This window comes from Magnolia sinica, chromosome 9 (genome assembly GCF_029962835.1).
Source record: "Magnolia sinica isolate HGM2019 chromosome 9, MsV1, whole genome shotgun sequence".
Taxonomy (NCBI): Eukaryota; Viridiplantae; Streptophyta; class Magnoliopsida; order Magnoliales; family Magnoliaceae; genus Magnolia; species Magnolia sinica.
This window is the reverse complement of record NC_080581.1, coordinates 86,822,801-86,842,163: the sequence shown is the minus strand read 5'-3', so window position 1 is coordinate 86,842,163 and position 19,363 is coordinate 86,822,801. Positions and strand designations below refer to the sequence as shown.

Below are 19,363 nucleotides of genomic sequence, written 5' to 3'. Positions count from 1 at the left end.
GGAAACTGAAGTCGAGCGTGGATTGGGTACTACCCTGCCAAGACCTAGCTAAAGACGGATGGTCCTATTAGGATCTGTGGGCCCACTGTAATGTATGTCTTTAATCCACACCATCCATCCATTGTGAAAAATCATTTTATGACATGAACCAAAAAATGAAGCAAATTGAATGATCCAACGGACCACATGTAACGTCTCGGACTTTTGTATTTTGAATTTTTAAAATTCTTTAAAATAAAAATTGTTAGAATTAGCTTATTTTTCATTTTTTTGATCTTTAACACTTGATATTAGCCTATACGCGAGTGTTATCAGTAAAGAACTGCATAAATTCAATCCATTAACTGTAGGAAGCTAACAAGTTCATTTATGTCGTAGTTCTAGCCAACCTATCACTGACTAATCAATACAACCGTTAGAGCTGGGCATCGGACCGAGTCAAATCAGATTGGGTCCAAATCGGTTCAGTCCGAAATTTAGACAGTTTGATCTGAACCCGATCTGATCCGAGACCGAGTCCGCAACACTTGACTTGAACCGATCCGACGCAAGGTTGGCCTGACCCAAACCGAGTCGGATCGGGTGGGTATTATTTGAATCTTTTTAATGGTGAGAATCATTATCCTCACTATTATTTTCGGTGTAGTCCATTTGAGCCTTAAATATGATTCAATTTTTTTCCTAATACTCTAAAATAATCACTAAAAATGGATAAACGGTGTGGATATAATAAATACATCATTGTGGGGCCCATGTAACGTTGATCTTCTTTGAGCCGTTCTTACAACTCGGAGCTCGAGGTACTAGCTGTATTCACGTGCTGCAAATGTAACGTGCACTGCACGAAAGAGCTGTTATTGATGTTGGCAAGTTCCGTGGGTCTAATCATGGGGTATGTGTTATATCCAAACCGTCCATCCATTTGGTGAGCTCATTTTAAGGCTTGAGACGAAAAATAAGATAGATCTAACTATCAAGTGGACCACACTGAAAAAAGCAGTGGGGATTGAATGTCTACCATTCAAACCCTTTTTGGGGTCACAGTCCCACATAATTTTGGAATCAATTTGAAATTTGTTTTGCCTCTTAAGTTAGGTCTTTGTAACCTTAATGAATAGATTGGATGGAAGATAAACATTATGGTGGGCCCTACGAATGGTTTAACAGTGAAAATCATTCTCTACTGTTATTTATGGTGTGGTTCAGATGATCTTTGGATATGATTCATTTTTTGGACAATGCTCTACAATGATCTCTAAAAATATATGAACGGTGTAGATGTAATAAATACATCATTGTGGGCCATATAACTTTGATCTTCTTTGAACCGTTCATACAACTCGGAGCTCGAGAAGCGTCAGTGTTCGTCTTCGCATGACACGTTCCTACAGCTAGGATAGCCTACAACAGTTATATAGCTGTGTATGGTACACCAGCGAATCCTTTTTTATTATACACTCTAAACTCTATTGAGGCCCACCGTGAATGCATGTGGTTTATCCACGCCGTCCATTCGTTTTTCCAGATCATTTTAGTCGTTAAACCCAAAATTGATGCATATCCAAAGCTTAAGTGGACCATACCACAAGAAAAAGTAAAATCATTATAAGAACCACTTCGGATCGAGTCGGATCGGGTCGGGCCGGATCCATTCGGATCGGGCTTTCGGATCGGATCGGTCCGGATTGACCACGACCCGATCTGGATCCAAAAAAATATTAGATCTGAATGGTTTTACTCGATCCGCACCGATCCAGACCGTCGGTTCGGTTCGGAACGGGTCGGATCGAGTCTGATCGGGTCAGATCCACCGGATCAGGTTAGATATGCCCAGCTCTAACAACCGTAACTAAATAAAGACCTACCTATAGCCAAGACAAGTAAGAGTGAATGTTGATTAATAAACTGATCAAATTGACCCAGTTACTCTATTATCCTAAGAACCAACAGTTTAAGGTGTTCAGGATCAAATAGTCATTTTCACTAATTGTGAATAAGCCACATTATGAACTTAGATAATCCAAATCATAATCATCGCGCACAAGAAATATCATTAACCAAATCATTCTAAAAATGCCCTGATTATCCAAACAAGCTCTACACCGCTCGTAGGTAAGCCACTAAATCTGTAAGTATATAAAGGTGTTCGTCTTAGAGGCCTTGACGTCCATCATGGGAAGCTAAGACAACGCATTGAATCACTCAACTTGGGCTAGTAAGGTGAGTACATGAGATGTACAAATGCCTTTAAGATTTGTCAGGAACTTAAGTTAATTTTCTTCATCCAAATCTTAACAAAGTTGCGGCTTTCGGACCGTTAGATCACGATCAAACTAAAGACACTGACGAAAGATATTATGCTGGCCATATTCATATAGCCACAACTCTGATTGTCCATCAGTGACCTTTGAACTAAAGTATGACTTTAACCATTGATCGACACATCCAGATGTAAGAACGGTCACACTCTTATGTAAATCCCCACTAAAGTCAGATATTCCATAACTTAGATCGATGCATGCTGTTTCCTATGGCCCTAATAGTGGAAATTAACCTCACATAGAGTTAATACCCTTAACCCTCAGTCATGGGGGCCATTTGCACCAATTCCCATGGCAAAATGTTCACTCATTTTAATGCTTGGCTTGTTGGTGATTGATTAGGGTTTGTTATGATAATGGTAGATTTTAAGGGTGTTTAATGTGTTTATAGCATTCGTCATGTTCCTTGCATATATTGTTGTGACTTGAATATAGATACTTGTAAATTTTGATTGATGTCTTCCTTTAGATACATTGCTTTATTAGAGTTAAGCTGGAGATCCCTGTTAATATTAAATAAATGTTGTATCACTAATTAGTCATATTATATAAAGTAAGCTATAATAAAAAAGAGTCAAGCCATGACTAACCTTGAAACAAGGGGTGGTCATTGAATTTGGCCATCCTAACTCATATGGCTGACCGAGGTAGAACTTGGCGATCGATAGTAGTTGGAACTATATAGGATGCTTGCACCCAATGCCAGTCAATCCAGGGTTTTTCTTGGACAATCAGATTCGTCCATTGTGTGGATAGATCGCATATATGACCAATGTTTGCAACACGATATGGAATTTGAGATACCTTATTTATAACAAGTGAGATTCATTCATAACTATTACCATAATACGATGTGAAAAGACTCGAGGGTTGAATATGGTGGTATGGGACACTGCGTATGAGCTGTCAGCCTATAGTCGGGCGTCGAGCATGCCACATCGATAAAACATTAGGTGAGGAGCACGACATGTTGGTAAAACATTGAGTGACCAACTTCCCCGTAGTGACCATCGAGCACGTAGGAATATCGTGACCCTATCGTGATAATGATGATATGAGTGGTATGCTTTCTTCACACTTGGGTTGGGTGACGACCTTTACCTCTAGTCATGGTCGTCCTTAGGCAGTTAGCCCTACTACAAATCCGATTAAGTTATAGGGGCTTAGGGACAATGAAACCCAAAGTGGATCAAGGGATACTGGTGAGGAGCTGCCTAGTGGCACAACAAACTACGTGATCCAGATAGAGACCTATGATTCGATAGCAATATCCCTGCTTCGTCAACTGGATGTTTAACATGAACATTAATAAATACACGGCTAATCATGCATTTTATAACATTTATTGGGTTGTGTACGGGCTAACCATTGCGCATATGTTGACGTCCTCACTAACGATAACATTGATGTGGTTCTATATTGGTATCATTAATCATGGTCCATGCACACACATTTAAAGTCATTCATACATTTAAAGAATTAGAGATAGAGTTTATATGTTTTGTTATGTCATCATCGCCTATGCCTATATCTGTTTGATAACATGTGAAACTTAGGATAATAGTAACACTTAGTTGATCACTCACTCCCACCTAAGATGGTGTTTTAAATTACCAAACAAGCGATATTATTGATACATGTACCACCGAGATCTCAGATGGGTAGGCGATCTGCTTCCACAACCGTCATTATGTTTTGAAGTGTTGGGCGAAAATAAAATACTAGTTTTGGGGCCCCACAGAGCCCCTAATGGGATCTTCCATCTCTAGCTAGTTTTGGGGTAGTACCACTCCTGCCCAACTGTTGAGGGTCAAATATTGCATATCAGACCCAGTTGTTGCCTAGATTTATGAACATGGTACCATTTAATAGCCCATTTTAATCATGTTTCTGTTGCAAGGTAGAATTGCGAGCTGGGACTGGATCGGGATGCTAAAAGCATGGAATTAACGTTCTGAAGACACTAGAGCAAGGGACACACTCCAGAGAACCAAGACTGAAGAATTTACATGCCAGAGATCCGAGAAAATCAAGTCATTCACGTTAAAGAGGCCCAAAATTGGTGAAGAATATAAGATCACATAGTTCCCGCCATCTGATTGGCTCAAAACTGCATGCATGGACTGAGGGCCATAAATTAACTGTACATATCAAATTTTAGCCCTCAGATCACTATGGAAGTGGCTCAACAGTTAGATCAGCCCATAGAACAGCGATTTGGGGCCCACAAGATTTCTGTATATGCCTTGATTTTGGTCTCATCTCCTTAAATTAGATGAGAAGTCAGATGGACGGAGCGGATTTCTGTAAAACATCAAGGTGGGGCCCATTTTACATGGCCGGTGTACACAGCAGGCGTACGACCGCACTGGACCAGGATCTCCTGGTCAACAAAGGAGACCTGTCTCCTTCTCCTTCTCGAGCACGAACGCACGAGGTCCGCCGGTTTCATGCAGTGGGGCCCATTCAGCATCCAAATCATCCATCTGAACCGTCCATTGAGTCCAGAGGGAGGGCGTGACCCACACCTAGGTGGAATTTTTCCTAGAAGAATTATGGAGCAGATTTCAGCCGTTCGGACGAGGAGCGAACGGTCAGGTGATAATTCTGCGGGCCACATCAATAGACGGCCAAAAACCTCCCTTTCCCGATCGAAATTCCAAGAGAAATCCGGTGGACGGATTGGATTTCTCATTTGAATCTGAGTGTGAACCCCACCATCGTCACAGCGTAACGAATACGCAGTCCCTGTTTTTGCGTCCGGGAGCAGGCCGACTTTTGCGGGCTGTTGTATGATTTTAGTGTTGATCAAAGCTGATCCAAACCGTCCAGATGATGCCTAAGCCAGGATTGACCCTAGCCATGAAGATATTTGCAAAATCTGGGACGGTCAGTGTCCCGATCATTCATCCAAACGCAGGTGGTTTGGAGCTTTCACTGCATAACGTGCATTCGCCTTATGCACGATTTCCTCCGAAGCTGTTGCTGCGTAAATCTTCAAACGAGCGTCCTATCTTATGATATAAAATAGAGAGATGTGGAGGGAGTTTTGGGGGGGGGGGAAGCGGATAGGAATCTGGAAGGTGGAACGTGAGAGAGAGAGAAAGAGGAGAAGTTTTTTTTTCTTCTTCTTTACTTAAATTTCTTTGCTGTGTTTTTTTTTCTTCCTTTTCTTTTGTTTATTTGTTTATTTTAGCCCATTCATGTGTGGCTAAACCCCTTAGCTAGGGCTAAGGGGTGAAGCTTGTAGCGTGATGGGAAGAATTTTATGCCTTTAATTCTAGTTTAAAACCGAATGGATTTGGTATTGGGTTGATTGTAAGGGAATGTTTTCAGTTTTTAATGGTCTGTTGTGACTAAAATTACAATAGGTCTGTGATGGCTTTGAGCATGTTTCTACGTTTTTTTTTTTTATGTTTATGACGTCAGGAAACCCTGTTGTTCACCATAGTCTTCTGGGCATGATCGGATGACGGTACCCTTCCTAACCCTCATAACATGTTGATTGGTTGATAATTAGTTTAATTTTGTTGTTTACTTTGTCTCCTGGGCATGGTTTGATGATAGAATCCATTCTGATTCATATACCTTTCATCTCTTGAAAACCAGATCAAGTAAGTTCACTTTAATTTCCATGATTCTTGATGCAGGCATAAGATCTCCCTGATCCCTACAAGTGGATCCTCTGAATCCCTAGTTTCCTTCCTCTGAATTATTTAAGTGATTAATATTTCACTCTTATTCCTCAAATTGTAACTCGAATTAGATTTCATCTCATTCTAGTTTTAGTTCTAGTTAGTTTCAAATAACATATGGATATCAGTCCCTTGGGATTCGACCTCGGTCTCACCGAGTTTATTACTACATCACAACCCTACACTTGAGGAGTGAACAAGTTTTTGGCGCCGTTGCCGGGGACTGACGGTTGTGATTCTCTGAAATTAATTAGGTTTAAAATTAATTTAAGATTAGAATTTGACTAACTTTAGTTGTAGACTTTTTGATTTCTAGAACTAACTTGTTTCCATGTTTTGTAGGATCCTGACATAAGTTCCTAAATTGGTAATTCCTTCCTAATTTCTCTACTTTTTCTACTTTTAAAATTAGGGTTTAAATTTTAGAAATCTTCTAATTCTAGTATTTTCCTATTTGTAGGAAGTAGTTTATTTTTAGAAATTTTCCTCTTTTATTTTTAGAAACTAGGTTAGTTATTTTCCTTGTTAGAACTTAACTTTCTATTTTTATTTTTAGTAACTTTCTAATTTTAACTCTTTTAGAATCTAACTTTGTTTCCTAATTTACTTTTAGAAATTTTCTACTTGTAGAATTTTTGTTTAGAAACTAACCTTCTTATTTTGTAGGCCTTTAAGATAGAAATTTCTAATTCGGTAAGCTCCTTCTCTACTTTCTATTTTTCAGTTCTCTTTTAGTAATTTACTTTCTAGTTTAGGACTTTCCTAATTTATTTTATAAATTTTCACTTTCTTTTAGGAATTCCTTTTAGAAATCAGTTTACTGCTATCTTTCTTTTAAAGGATTGCTCTTCTCCTTTTTAGAATCTAACTTATTTTGTTTTATTTTGCAGGTTTTTAACTTAGGGATTCCAATTTGGTAATTTCTTTCCAACTCTCTCTCTTTCTTTCTAGATTTTCTTTTCGTTCGAATTTGATTTAAGGCTGCGAGTGTTTCATGCCCAAGTGGGCCCGTGACAACACTCGACGTCTCTTGACTGAAGGAGGATTGGTTGAGGGGTTGACTATCCATCGCAGGACTAGACACCATTCGAAATCCCCTGAGTTAGTTGGAGTTATGGCTGAAGACCAACCTCCTCTACTTCCACCTAGGGTGGAGGATACCCAAGATGAGAATGAGGTGCATCAGGCACCCCGCCTCGTACTTTACGAGATTATCTACAACCGGTGGGAGTGAGTACGCCCTCATGCATGATTTTTCCTGAAAACACAGGACAAATGGACATCAAGCCAGGAGTTATCCAACTCCTTCCCAAATTTCATGGACTTGAATCAGAAAGTCCATATTTACATTTGAAAGAGTTCGATGAGATTATAGCTACATTATATTTTCCTAATGTATCTGAAGATACAATCAGGCTGAAACTTTTTCCTTTTTCATTAAAAGAGAAGGCTAAGACGTGGTTACATTCACTACGTCCTAGATCCATTGGCACATGGAACGACATGAAGAGGGAATTCATAAAAAAATTCTTCTCACATCATAAAACGATTACCCTCAGAAAAGCAATCATGAACTTTGCCCAAAAGGAAGATGAAACATTCTTCCAATGTTGGGAGAGGTTCAAAGATTTGGTCAGTTCATGCCCACAACACGGATTTGAAACGTGGCACATTACAAATTTCTTCTACGATGGACTGACATCTTCCATGCGTCAAATGGTCGAGACAATGTGTAATGGAGAGTTCATTAATAAAGAGGTCGACGAGGTATGGGACTACCTCGATAGTCTTGCTGAAAAAACACAATCATGGGACTATTACCCAAAGTCGAACACCACGTCTAGGCCAACTCAATTAAAGGAGAAAGGTGGATTATATCTCTTGAAAGAAGAGGATGATCTCAAGTGTAAAGTGACTACGCTCATAAGGAAAGTTGAGGCCATGGAAGGAAAGAAGGATAAGGTTAATGAAATTGTTTGCGGCATTTGTGATTGCAACATTCATACAACTGAAAATTGTCCTACAATACCCACCTTTTGAGGAGTGTTGAATGAACAAGCCAATGCCGTAAACAACTATCAAAGACCTTTTACTGGACCTAACTCCAATACGTACAATCCTGGTTGGAAAAATCATCCAAACTTTAGTTGGAGGAATGGACAAATGGCTACCCCTCAAGGTTTCTTCAATCAAAATCCAAATCAAGTAAAACCTCAAGAGGAACCGGTTCAAAATTCCATACAAGAGCTGGCTCAGGCAATGCGGGGAATTACAGATTTTAGGTAAAAGATAAATTCTCGTATGACGGTTATAGAAAAGGGGATGCTTCCTGTACAACCTCTCCCCAATCCTAAACCGCAGTACGAGATTAATGATCCCAGCTCTTCAAATCAGATGGGGCACGCTAAATCCATCACCACTCTTAGGAGTGGAAAGATCATTGATAAAACTCTTCTGGTTAGACCTGAAAAGCCTCAAGAACCAGAAGAGGACAACAATGATGGATCTAGTGATGCCCCACAAAAATTAGAACCGAAACTTCTAGAGAAGCCCGTTGCTCCGTTTCCCCAACGGTTGGTTTCACCAAAACCTCTCTCTAACTCTCAGGATATCCTAGAGGTGTTGAAACAAGTGAAAGTCAACATTTTTCTACTTGATGTCATAAAATAGATACCTTCATATGCCAAATTCCTAAAAGACTTATGCACGGCCAAACGACAGTAGAGTATTCAAAAGAAGATCTTCTTGACCGAGAAAGTGAGTGCCATCCTAAAGCAAGATGTGCCACAAAAATTCAAGGATCCCGGTAGCCCAATCATATCATGTGTAATCGGGGACCATCGAATTGATCATGCACTTCTTGACTTAGGAGCGAGCGTCAATCTGATTCCCTACGCGGTATACAAACAGTTAGGTTTGGGTGAATTAAAATCCACCCTAACCACACTACAACTTGCTGATCGCTCTGTTCATATACCAAGAGGGATAATTGAGGATGTGTTGGTCCAAGTTGATAGATTTTACTACCCTGTAGATTTTATCATTCTGGACACCGAACCCATCAATAACATAAGCACTCAGATCCCCGTCATTCTTGGCCGCCCATTCCTTGCCACTTCAAATGCAATTATCAATTGCAGGAATGGTGTCATGACTATGTCTTTTGGGAATATGACATTGGAGTCAAACATCTTTTTTAATAACGGCAGAAACTTAGATGAGGATAACGATTTCCACGGCATTAACATGATTGACTTTTTAGTGGAAGATACGACACCTCTAACCTTATCCTCTGACTCTCTAGAGACGTGCCTGGCCCGCTCCCATGATTTTGATGATGACATGATTAGGGAGACGTGTGCCTTGCTTGATACTACACCAGTACTTGAAGTTAATCGGTGGAGGCCACAATTTGAAGAATTGCCACAAACCGATGTAGTGCCTCTACCGTCTAACCTCAAGCCACCGAAGCTTGACCTAAAACCTTTGCCCTCTGATTTGAAATATGCCTATTTAGGTCAAGATGAGACATACCCGGTGGTGATCTCTGCCCACCTAGAGAAAGAACAGGAGAGTATGCTCATATCTACTCTCATTGAGTATAAAGGAGCCCTGGGATGGACGATAGCGGACCTCAAGGGAATCAATCCCTCGATTTGTACTCACCGCATATATCTTGAGAATAATGCAAAAACCTCTTGGCAACCATAACGTAGACTAAATCCAAACATGAAGAAAGTGGTTAAGGCCGAGGTTCTTAAACTATTGGACGTGGGTATCATATACCCTATATCTGATAGTCAATGGGTGAGTCCAACTCAAGTGGTCCCTAAGAAGTCCGGAATCACCATCGTACCCAATGCCAATAATGAACTCGTGCCAACTAGAGTCACTACTGGTTGGAGAATGTGCATTGATTACAGGAAGTTGAATACCGTCACGAGGAAAGACCACTTTCCTTTACCATTTATTGATCAGATCCTGGAAAGGTTAGCTGGTCATTCCTATTACAGTTTCCTTGACAGGTATTCGGGTTACAACCAGATAGAGATAGCCCCTGAAGACCAGGAAAAGACCACATTTACATGTCCCTACGGCACCTTTGCCTACCGAAGGATGCCATTCGGACTATGTAATGCCCCTGCCACCTTTCAGCGATGTATGCTGAGTATCTTTTCTGATATGGTGGGGCAATATTTAGAGGTCTTCATGGATGATTTCTCTGTTTACGGTCCATCTTTCAGCAAGTGCTTGGAAAGTCTTAAATGTGTGTTGAAAAGATTTGAAGAAAAGAACTTAGTACTTAATTGGGAGAAGTGTCATTTCATGGTTCAGAAAGGAATTGTCCTTGGGCATATCATCTCGTCCAAGGGAATCGAGGTAGATAAGGCAAAAATTGATCTTATCTCTAACCTACCTCCACCCAAGAACATCAGAGACGTGCGACCTTCTTAGGACACGCAGGATTTTACAGGCGATTCATAAAGGACTTTAGTCTCCTCTCTCGTCCTTTATGTAATCTTCTTCAAAAGGATGCTCCGTACGAATGGACTGAGCAATGCCAGGAAGCTTTCACCAAGCTTAAGGGCACGTTAACCACTGCACCTATCATGCAGCCACCCGACTGGAGCCTTCCTTTTGAGCTTATGTGCGACGCTTCTGATTATGCTCTTGGAGCGGTTCTAGGCCAGAGAAAGGATAAGAGACCCTACATCATCCATTACGTGAGTAGGACTTTAAATCCGGCCCAAGTGAACTACTCAACTACGGAAAAAGAACTCTTAGCCGTAGTGTTCGTCCTACCTGATCGGATCCAAGATCATTATCTATACAAATCATGCGGCGCTGAAGTATCTTCTTTCTAAGAATGATTCTAAGCCCCGCCTGATATGATGGATCTTTCTACTCCAAGAATTTAATTTGGAAATTAAAGATAAAAAGGGAGTAGAAAACGTAGTGGCCGATCACCTTTCTCGCCTTCATACCTCTGATTCCCTTGAGACGACCCATATCAACGACATGTTCCCTGATGAACAACTGTTTAGAGTCTCCCATTCACCTTGGTTTGCTGATATTGCTAATTATCTTGCTACAGGTGCCATACCGACACAGTGGACTGCGCAAGATAAGAAGAAATTCTTCACCGAGGTGCGTAACTTTTTCTAGGATGATCCTTATTTATTTAAATATTGCCCAGACCAAATCCTAAGGAGATATATACCAGACGATGAGCATCAGAGCGTCATCTCCTTCTATCACTCACAGGCCTGTGGTGGTCACGTTTCTGCTAAAAAGACCACGGCCAAGATTCTGCAGTGTGGCTTTTACTGGCCCACTATGTTTAGGGACACTCGTGAGTTTTGCAAAGCTTGTGAGCGTTGTCAGAAATTGGGAGCATTATCCCGTCGAAATATGATGCCTTTGAATCCCATCCTTATCATTGAAGCATTTGATTGCTGGGGCATTGATTTCATGGGACCATTCCCCCAATCGTTTAGAAATCTGTATATTTTGCTCGCCGTGGATTATGTCACTAAATGGGTCGAAGCGATTTCGTGTCGAACTAATGACCATCGCACGGTCATTAAATTCTTAAAAGAAAACATCCTTTCTCGATTCGGAATGCCTCGAGCCATCATTAGTGATGGGGGCTCACACTTTTGTAATAAACCATTTGAGAGCTTAATGAAGAAATACAGTATCTCTCATAGGGTGAGCACCCCGTACCACCCACAGACAAGTGGGCAAGCTGAGATTTCTAATAGGAAAATTAAACACATTTTGGAGAAAATGGTTAACCCTGATCGTAAGGATTTGTCAATCCGATTGACCGATGCCTTATAGGCATACCGTACTGCCTTTAAAACCCCTATTGGAATGTCTCCTTTTATACTTGTCTATGGGAAAGCTTATCACTTGCCTGTGGAACTGGAACATAAAGCGTACTGGGCAATCAAAAATCTTAATTTCAATTTGGACAACGCTGGCTCGCTACGCAAACTTCAATTGAATGAACTTGAGGAAATCCGGAATGATGCGTACGATAATTCGAGAATTTACAAGGACAAGATGAAAGCATTTCATGACCAACACATTTTGCGAAAATCATTCACGCCTGGTCAGAAGGTCCTTTTGTACAATTCTCGATTACATCTCTTTCCGGGTAAGCTTCGATCTCGTTGGACCGACCCTTACATTGTTGTTATTGTTTTTCCTCATGGGGCCGTTGAGATAAGAGATCCCGACAATGGCAAGGAGTTTAAAGTCAATGGACATCGATTGAAACCATTTGTCGAGAAATTTGATTTAGAGGACATGTCCATGCCTCTGACTGCTCCTGTTTACCAGGATTGATCTCCTAGTCTGATGGAGGTACAGGTAGGTTTATCGCTTTCATAGGACTGGAGTAGTTGCTTTATTTGTCTGGCTGAAGACGGTAAACTTAGCGCTCCTGGGAGGCAACCCAGCTCTTCATTTCTTTTCGTTCTTATCATTAGTTAGTTCAATGTTTGTGGGTAACATTACTGCAAACCCTCACGAGACTATAACTCGTCCACTAGGGGCAACCTAGGGGTTTAAAGGCTTGTTGCATACGCTAAATGCAATCGAGAGCACCTACGAAAGTGGTATAGGTAGGATTTTTTTTTGTTATTTTTGTGTTGCCTTCTCTCTCGTACTGACCGACGCCCATGCTGCGATCTCTTGGAAAGTGTCTCTCGATTCATCATCCAGGTACTATCTTCCCATCACTTCATATTTACTTTTCGTTGTCCCAAGTGCATTGCATGCTCATATCTTTTACATTGAGGACAATGTAGATTTTACGTTGGGGGTGGGAGATTAGGTGACCTAATTAGCATTTTCTTGATCTTGAACAAAAATTGTGAAAATTTTTAATTTTTCTGGACTTTCTTGTGAATTCGAAGGGATTTTGACAGCCATCTAGGGCACTTGAAATTTCAAGATACATGATGTTGGAAATTTAAGATGCTTGGATTCAGTATCTATTGGATTGCATAATTAAGTTTGAATTGTTAATCCAGAATTAGAAGTTGTATACTTTGATTGAGTTATGATCTCACATGTCACATCTCGCTTTCACATTAAGGTTTCAGTTTGATATTGAAGGATTTACTTGGTACTCACTAAGCATGAAAGGAACCGGCCTGAGAAAATTGAAAGGATTGGGTGAATAATCTTCACCATAGGTTTGCTCCCTATAGGTGAAGGTTCAATTTCCCAAAGTAGCCGGCGGAAAGGGGTAGGCAATGGTCTTCACCATAGGTTTGCTCCCTATAAGTGAGGATTCGATTCCCCTTCTTGGCATTATTTTTTTAAAAAAAATCATCAAATCAAAAAATTAAAAAAATAAAAAGATAATGTGTAAGGCGAAGTTGGGTTATCGTGAATTTTCTTATTGGTTACCGATAATATCTTTAAATAGAGAGGTGAATCTTAATGTTGATAAGTCGAGATTAGACTATACATCCATGGAATTCAATGTTTAGAATTTTTCTAATTCCTGAAATAATACTTTGAACTTGATTATGAAGTTTACCGTGCGCCTGAGTCTAGGAGAAAGTAATACCCAACATTCATGAATCTGAGAGTGCTCATATCTGGATTATTCTGCAAAAATCACTCGAGTTTGTAGAAATTGTTCTGTAATTCTCAACTTACTTTTCGCATATTTTGCTCGGGACTAGCAAAATGCTGGTTGGGAGTTGTGTTGAGGGTCAAATATTGCATATCAGATCCAGTTGTTGCCTAGATTTATGAACATGGTACCATTTAATAGCCCATTTTAATCATGTTTCTGTTGCAAGGTGGAATTATGAGCTGGGACTGGATCGGGATGCTAAAAGCATGGAATTAACGTTCCGAAGACACCAGAGCAAGGGACACACTCTAGAGAACCAAGACTGAAGAATTTACATGCCAGGGATCCGAGAAAATCAAGTCATTCACGTTAAAGAGGCCCGAAATTGGTGAAGAATGCAAGATCACATAGTTCCCGCCATCTGATTAGCTCAAAACTGCATGCATGGCCTGAGGGCCATAAATTAACTGTACATATCAAATTTTAGCCCTCAGATCACTATGGAAGTGGCCCAACAGTTAGATCAGCCTATAGAACAGTGATTTGGGGCCCACCTGATCTCTGTATATGCCTTGATTTTGGTCTCATCTCCTTAAATTAGATGAGAAGTCAGATGGACGGAGCGGATTTCTGTAAAACATCAAGGTGGGGCCCATTTTACATGGCCGGTGTACACAGCAGGCGTACGCCCGTTGTGCACTGGACCAGGACCTCCTGGTCAACAAAGGAGACCCGTCTCCTTCTCCTTCTTGAGCACGAACGCACGAGGTCCGCCGGTTTCGTGCAGTGGGGCCCATTCGGCATCTAAATCATTCATCTGAACCGTCTATTGAGTCCAGAGGGAGGGCGTGACCCACACCTAGGTGGAATTTTTCCTAGAAGAATTATGGAGCAGATTTCAGCCGTTCGGACGAGGAGCGAACGGTCAGGTGATAATTCTGCGGGCCACATCAACAGACGGCCAAAAACCTCCCTTTCCCGACCGAAATTTCGAGAGAAATTCGGTGGAGGCTTGGATTTCTCATTTGAATCTGAGTGTGGACCCCACCATCGTCACAGTGTAACGAATACGCAGTCCCTGTTTTCGCGTCCGGGAGCAGGCCGACTTTTGTAGGCTGTTGTATGATTTCGGTGTTGATCAAAACGCTGATCCAAATCGTCTAGATGATGCCCAAGCCAGGATTGACCCTAGCCATGAAGATATTTGTAAAATCTGGGACGGTCAGCGTCCCGATCATTCATCCAAACACAGGTGGTTTGGAGCTTTCACTGCATAACGTGCATTCGCCTTATGCACGATTTCCTCTGGAGCTGTTGCTGCGTAAATCTTCAAACGAGCGTCCTATCTTATGATATAAAATAGAGAGATGTGGAGGAAGAGAGAGGAGGAAGCCGATAGGAATCTGGAAGCTGGAACGTGAGAGAGAGAGAAAGAGAAGAGAAGTTTTTTTTTCTTCTTCTGTACTTAAATTTCTTTGCTGTGTTTTTTTTTCTTCTTTTTCTTTTGTTTATTTGTTTATTTTAGCCCATTCATGTGTGGCTAAACCCCTTAGCTAGGGCTAAGGGGTGAAGCTTGTAGCGTGATGGGAAGAATTTTATGCCTTTAATTCTAGTTTAAACTGAATGGATTTGATATTGGGTTGATTGTAAGGGAATGTTTTTAGTTTTTAATGGTCTGTTGTGACTAAAATTACAATAGGACTGCGATGGCTTTGAGCATGTTTCTACGTTTTTTTTTTAATTATGTTTATGACGTCAGGAAACCCTGTTGTTCACCATAGTCTCTTGGGCATGGTCGGATGACGGTACCCTTCCTAACCCTCATAACATGTTGATTGGTTGGTAATTAGTTTAATTCTGTTGTTTACTTTGTCTCCTGGGCATGGTTTGGTGATAGAATCCATTCTAATTCATATACCTTTCATCTCTTGAAAACCAGATCAAGTAAGTTCACTTTAATTTCCATGATTCTTGATGCAGGCATAAGATCTCCCTGATCCCTACAAGTGGATCCTCTGAATCCCTAGTTTCCTTCCTCTGAATTATTTAAGTTTTAGATTAATATTTCACTCTTATTCCTCAAATTACAACTCGAATTAGATTTCATCTCATTCCAGTTTTAGTTCTAGTTAGTTTCAGATAACATACGGATATCAGTCCCTTGGGATTCGACCTCGGTCTCACCGAGTTTATTACTACATCACAACCCTACACTTGGGGAGTGAACACCAACGCAATCCGCTTCCAGCTAGACACGACTTTCCTGCCCTAAGGCTTTCGTGGGCCGGAAGTTAGGTGGGGCCACCGTGATATTTGTGATAAATTGACTTTGTCCACCTGTTTTGAGAGCTCATTTTAGAACATGTGACCAAATATGAGGTGGAACTAAAACTCAAGTGGGCCACATAAGAGGAAACAACGGGGAATAAATGACTACCGTTGAAACATTCATATGGCTATAGAAGTTTTGTATTAGGCTAAGATTTTTGTGTTTTCAATTCATCCTAGTTGGAATGAACTTATAAATAGTTTAGATGACATATAAACATCAAGGTAGAGCCCAAGAATCTTTCAACGACATGCATTTCTTTCCCCACTCTTTCCTCACGTGTGGTCCATTTGAGTTTTGGATCCTAGTCATTTATGGTTGCATGTCCTAAAATGAGCTTTAAAAAATGGATGGACGAAATAGATTTTGCACAAACATCAAGGTGGGCCCAACTTAGGTTCCCTTCACACTAAAGTCTTTGACAAGAAATCAACTAGAAATGAGAGCAAATTGTGTAGGGTGCAAATTCGGTATAAATATTTTTTTCATGTAGTGCGTATATAACTCCCCTACGCTACGGTTTGTATGAGAGCATTATATATATATATATATATATATATATATATATATATATATATATATATATATATATATATATATATATATATTTTGGTCGCATGTCCTAAAATAAGCTTGAAAAATAGATGGGAGGGATAGATTTCTCACAAACTTCATGGTGGAAATTCATGTTAAAATGGAAGCGGATTGTGTGGGGGACAAATTAGGTGTTGTTGATGCAAAAATCTGGTCCACCCTCTTTAGACCTTCGAATACCTGCATAGGAAGAAGACAAAGAAGACCCTGGCTAGAACAGGGGACCCTCCGATGCCAAAGTCAGGCTAAGAATCTGGGTCTTATAGTATTGAGGGGGTTTGGGAGAGTTTTTGCGTACCTTTCATCCTTAGAGTCTCTCCTATTTATAGGAGAAGGAGGATCCCGCCGTATGGGGATTCTTTTCCGATTTTTTGGAGATTTGATTTAGATGGTGTTTTGTTTACGGATACTCCCCGATCCCGAGATTTCCGGGATCGGGAATCCTTTTACAAGATTCTCGGGACGGTGTTTGAGATTACACCGTCTCTCCTTTGTTTGGCTCGGCCTTAATAAATTCGTAATCTCGGCTGGCTTACAAAGGAGGCTTTTTCACTTACTGTCGGACGAAACTGAGTCGGTTCAGGACCGATGTCTTTCTTCTATCCGATAGCCGATACCACAACCCACCATACATGGGTCAGTTTCATAATCGGTCAGGTGACTTTCTGATTTAGGGCCTTTACTAGGTCCCTTTAGATATTGCTGCCTCGTTAACCGAGTCAACTTGATGTATCTTATACTTGCCTAAGGCTCTTGACTCTCAACTTTGGTCGGGATTCGTTTCCCACAAATCCAAGCAAGTCTCTCCTTCAGGCTTTATTTTAACTCGGTCCGAACTATTGGTTCCGATCCCTCGGAAAGTTTTAATAGATAACTAAGTCTCCGAACTTGCCACATTTTTCCCCAACAGTAAGCCCCCTACTCCTTGTGTCAGTTATATCAGTAATAAGGAGTAATGCATTGTAGACCGAGGTTATGATGAGGCATTTATTGCTTCTTGTGTCGTTCTTGACGTGCAACGAATTGTTACTCGAGGTCGCACGAGCGGACAGTCGTCAAGTCGTTTCCTTCGCTTATGAGAGTCAGACACGTGGTAGAGACGTTACTTGCGTCAGTCAGCGTGCACCACGTGTCGGGTGGAAGAGTCGAAATAAGCATCGATTCGACTCTCTCCTTAAATGCTGCTACCACGTGGCTCGGCTATAAAAGGAGGAGCGGGATCGACTTTCGCACTTTCGTCTACCCGGTTAATCTCCTTCTTCCGTTCTCTTTTCTTCCTTCTTTATTATACTTGCATTCTGCCATTCTTTTCCGTCCTCACTTTCTTCCTCCCTCCTCAACTGTGTGCTTTTCATCTTTCCGATGAGTCTTATCTTCTTCCCTTTTCTTTTCGTTGTTCAGTGACAATGTATCCCTCAAGTATCCAGGAGGGGATTTTCGGTGATGAGGGCGATACGAAGCATTTTTGGAATGTTTTAGAATCGCCTTCCTTACTGGCGAAGATGGCGATGAGTGCCAATGAGGCTTTCCATCTCACCGCTAGGATGTTCAATGGGACTCCAGCGGAACGCCTTGCTCCAGAGGGCCCTTCTATCTTGAGACATGCCCCGGGCAGGCCCACCCCCTTTTTCCCTGGGGATGACTTAGATGAAGAGGAAGAAGTATTAGGAACCTCTGAATCGGCTCTTCCCAAGAGACCGATGAGGACCGAGTTTAGGGGAACCACTGGGTCAGTTCCCCTATGGAGATCGACTCGATTTGCTTAGTCGGCAGCTGAAAAAGGAGAGGCTGCCAAGAGTGAGGAGGTTGGAGACGAATAGAAGGGGCCGGTTCCCTCAATTTTAACTGAGACGGATTTGGATAGGATTCGAGTAGGGTATCATGTTTCTGACTCAGTAATTCTTCAACTTCCGCTTCCGAACGAATTGCCCGACCATCCCCCTCCTGAGATAGTCGCAATTTTTCAAGTTGCCATGCGATGTGGCTTACATCTGCCCTTACAACCTATTGTTTAGGATTTCCTTTTCTGGCTCAGAATTGCTCCCGGGCAGATAGTTCTGAATGGGTGGAGGAACTTATTCGAATGTGTAGTGTTGTGGGCTGAGACAAAGCAGCTCCCACTGACCATGGACGAGTTCCTTTATTTATACCAAGTTCGGCCGAACACTTCGCAGCCCGGTTGGTATTTTTTGAGCGCTTGGCGGAACAAGGGTGGTTCTTTGATAACCGACCCTCCTACCTCTAACAAGCATTGGAGAGAGAGGTGGTTCTGGGCATGCGGTCGCTGGGAGACTGCCAAGCTTGGGCTGTACAAATCCCTCGTTCCCCACGTGTTCTCTAAAGCAGGTGACTTAGCATGCCTTTTCCCTCGTTTTACCTTGTTAGAATCCTTTTAAGTCTGACTGAATGTATTCTATAGATATTTTCAAGAAAAAACCGAAGTTAGCAGCCAACGCCTTAGCTCGGATCAGAGACTTATGGACGTTGAGCCCGGAAGACAGGTCTTGGAAGTCTCTTTTACAACCAGAGTGTCTTCTTCTTTCGGGCTTGGATTCATCCGTGACAGGTATCTTTGAATTATTCAGGCACATCCTTCTTGAATTCTTCTGACTCTGCGTTTTGTCTGACACAGAAATGGCTGAAGCTCGACCCCTTCTAAAGCCATCATCGAAGTTGAAGGTTTCTCCGAGGTCAGTTCTTCTGTCCGAGCCTCGGCCTCTAAAGAAGGAGAAAACTGCTCCCTCAGTCGCGGAGCTTTCTGCCCCAATCCCCACTACCTCGGTCGCCCCACCCGTCGTCGATCTTTCTGACCCCGAAGAGAGGG

General features: G+C 41.5%; 1 protein-coding gene and 1 non-coding gene across 2 annotated transcripts in view; both read right to left on the bottom strand.

Annotated features, from left to right (window-relative positions):
• The window catches only part of LOC131255952 (disease resistance protein RPM1-like), a 37,587-nt gene that overhangs the window by 4,811 nt on the left and 13,413 nt on the right, over positions 1–19,363 (bottom strand). The window lies entirely within an intron of this gene.
• On the bottom strand, positions 7,568–7,674 carry LOC131257277 (small nucleolar RNA R71). Its single transcript, XR_009177285.1, has one exon. It is a non-coding gene; the product is annotated as a small nucleolar RNA R71 (small nucleolar RNA).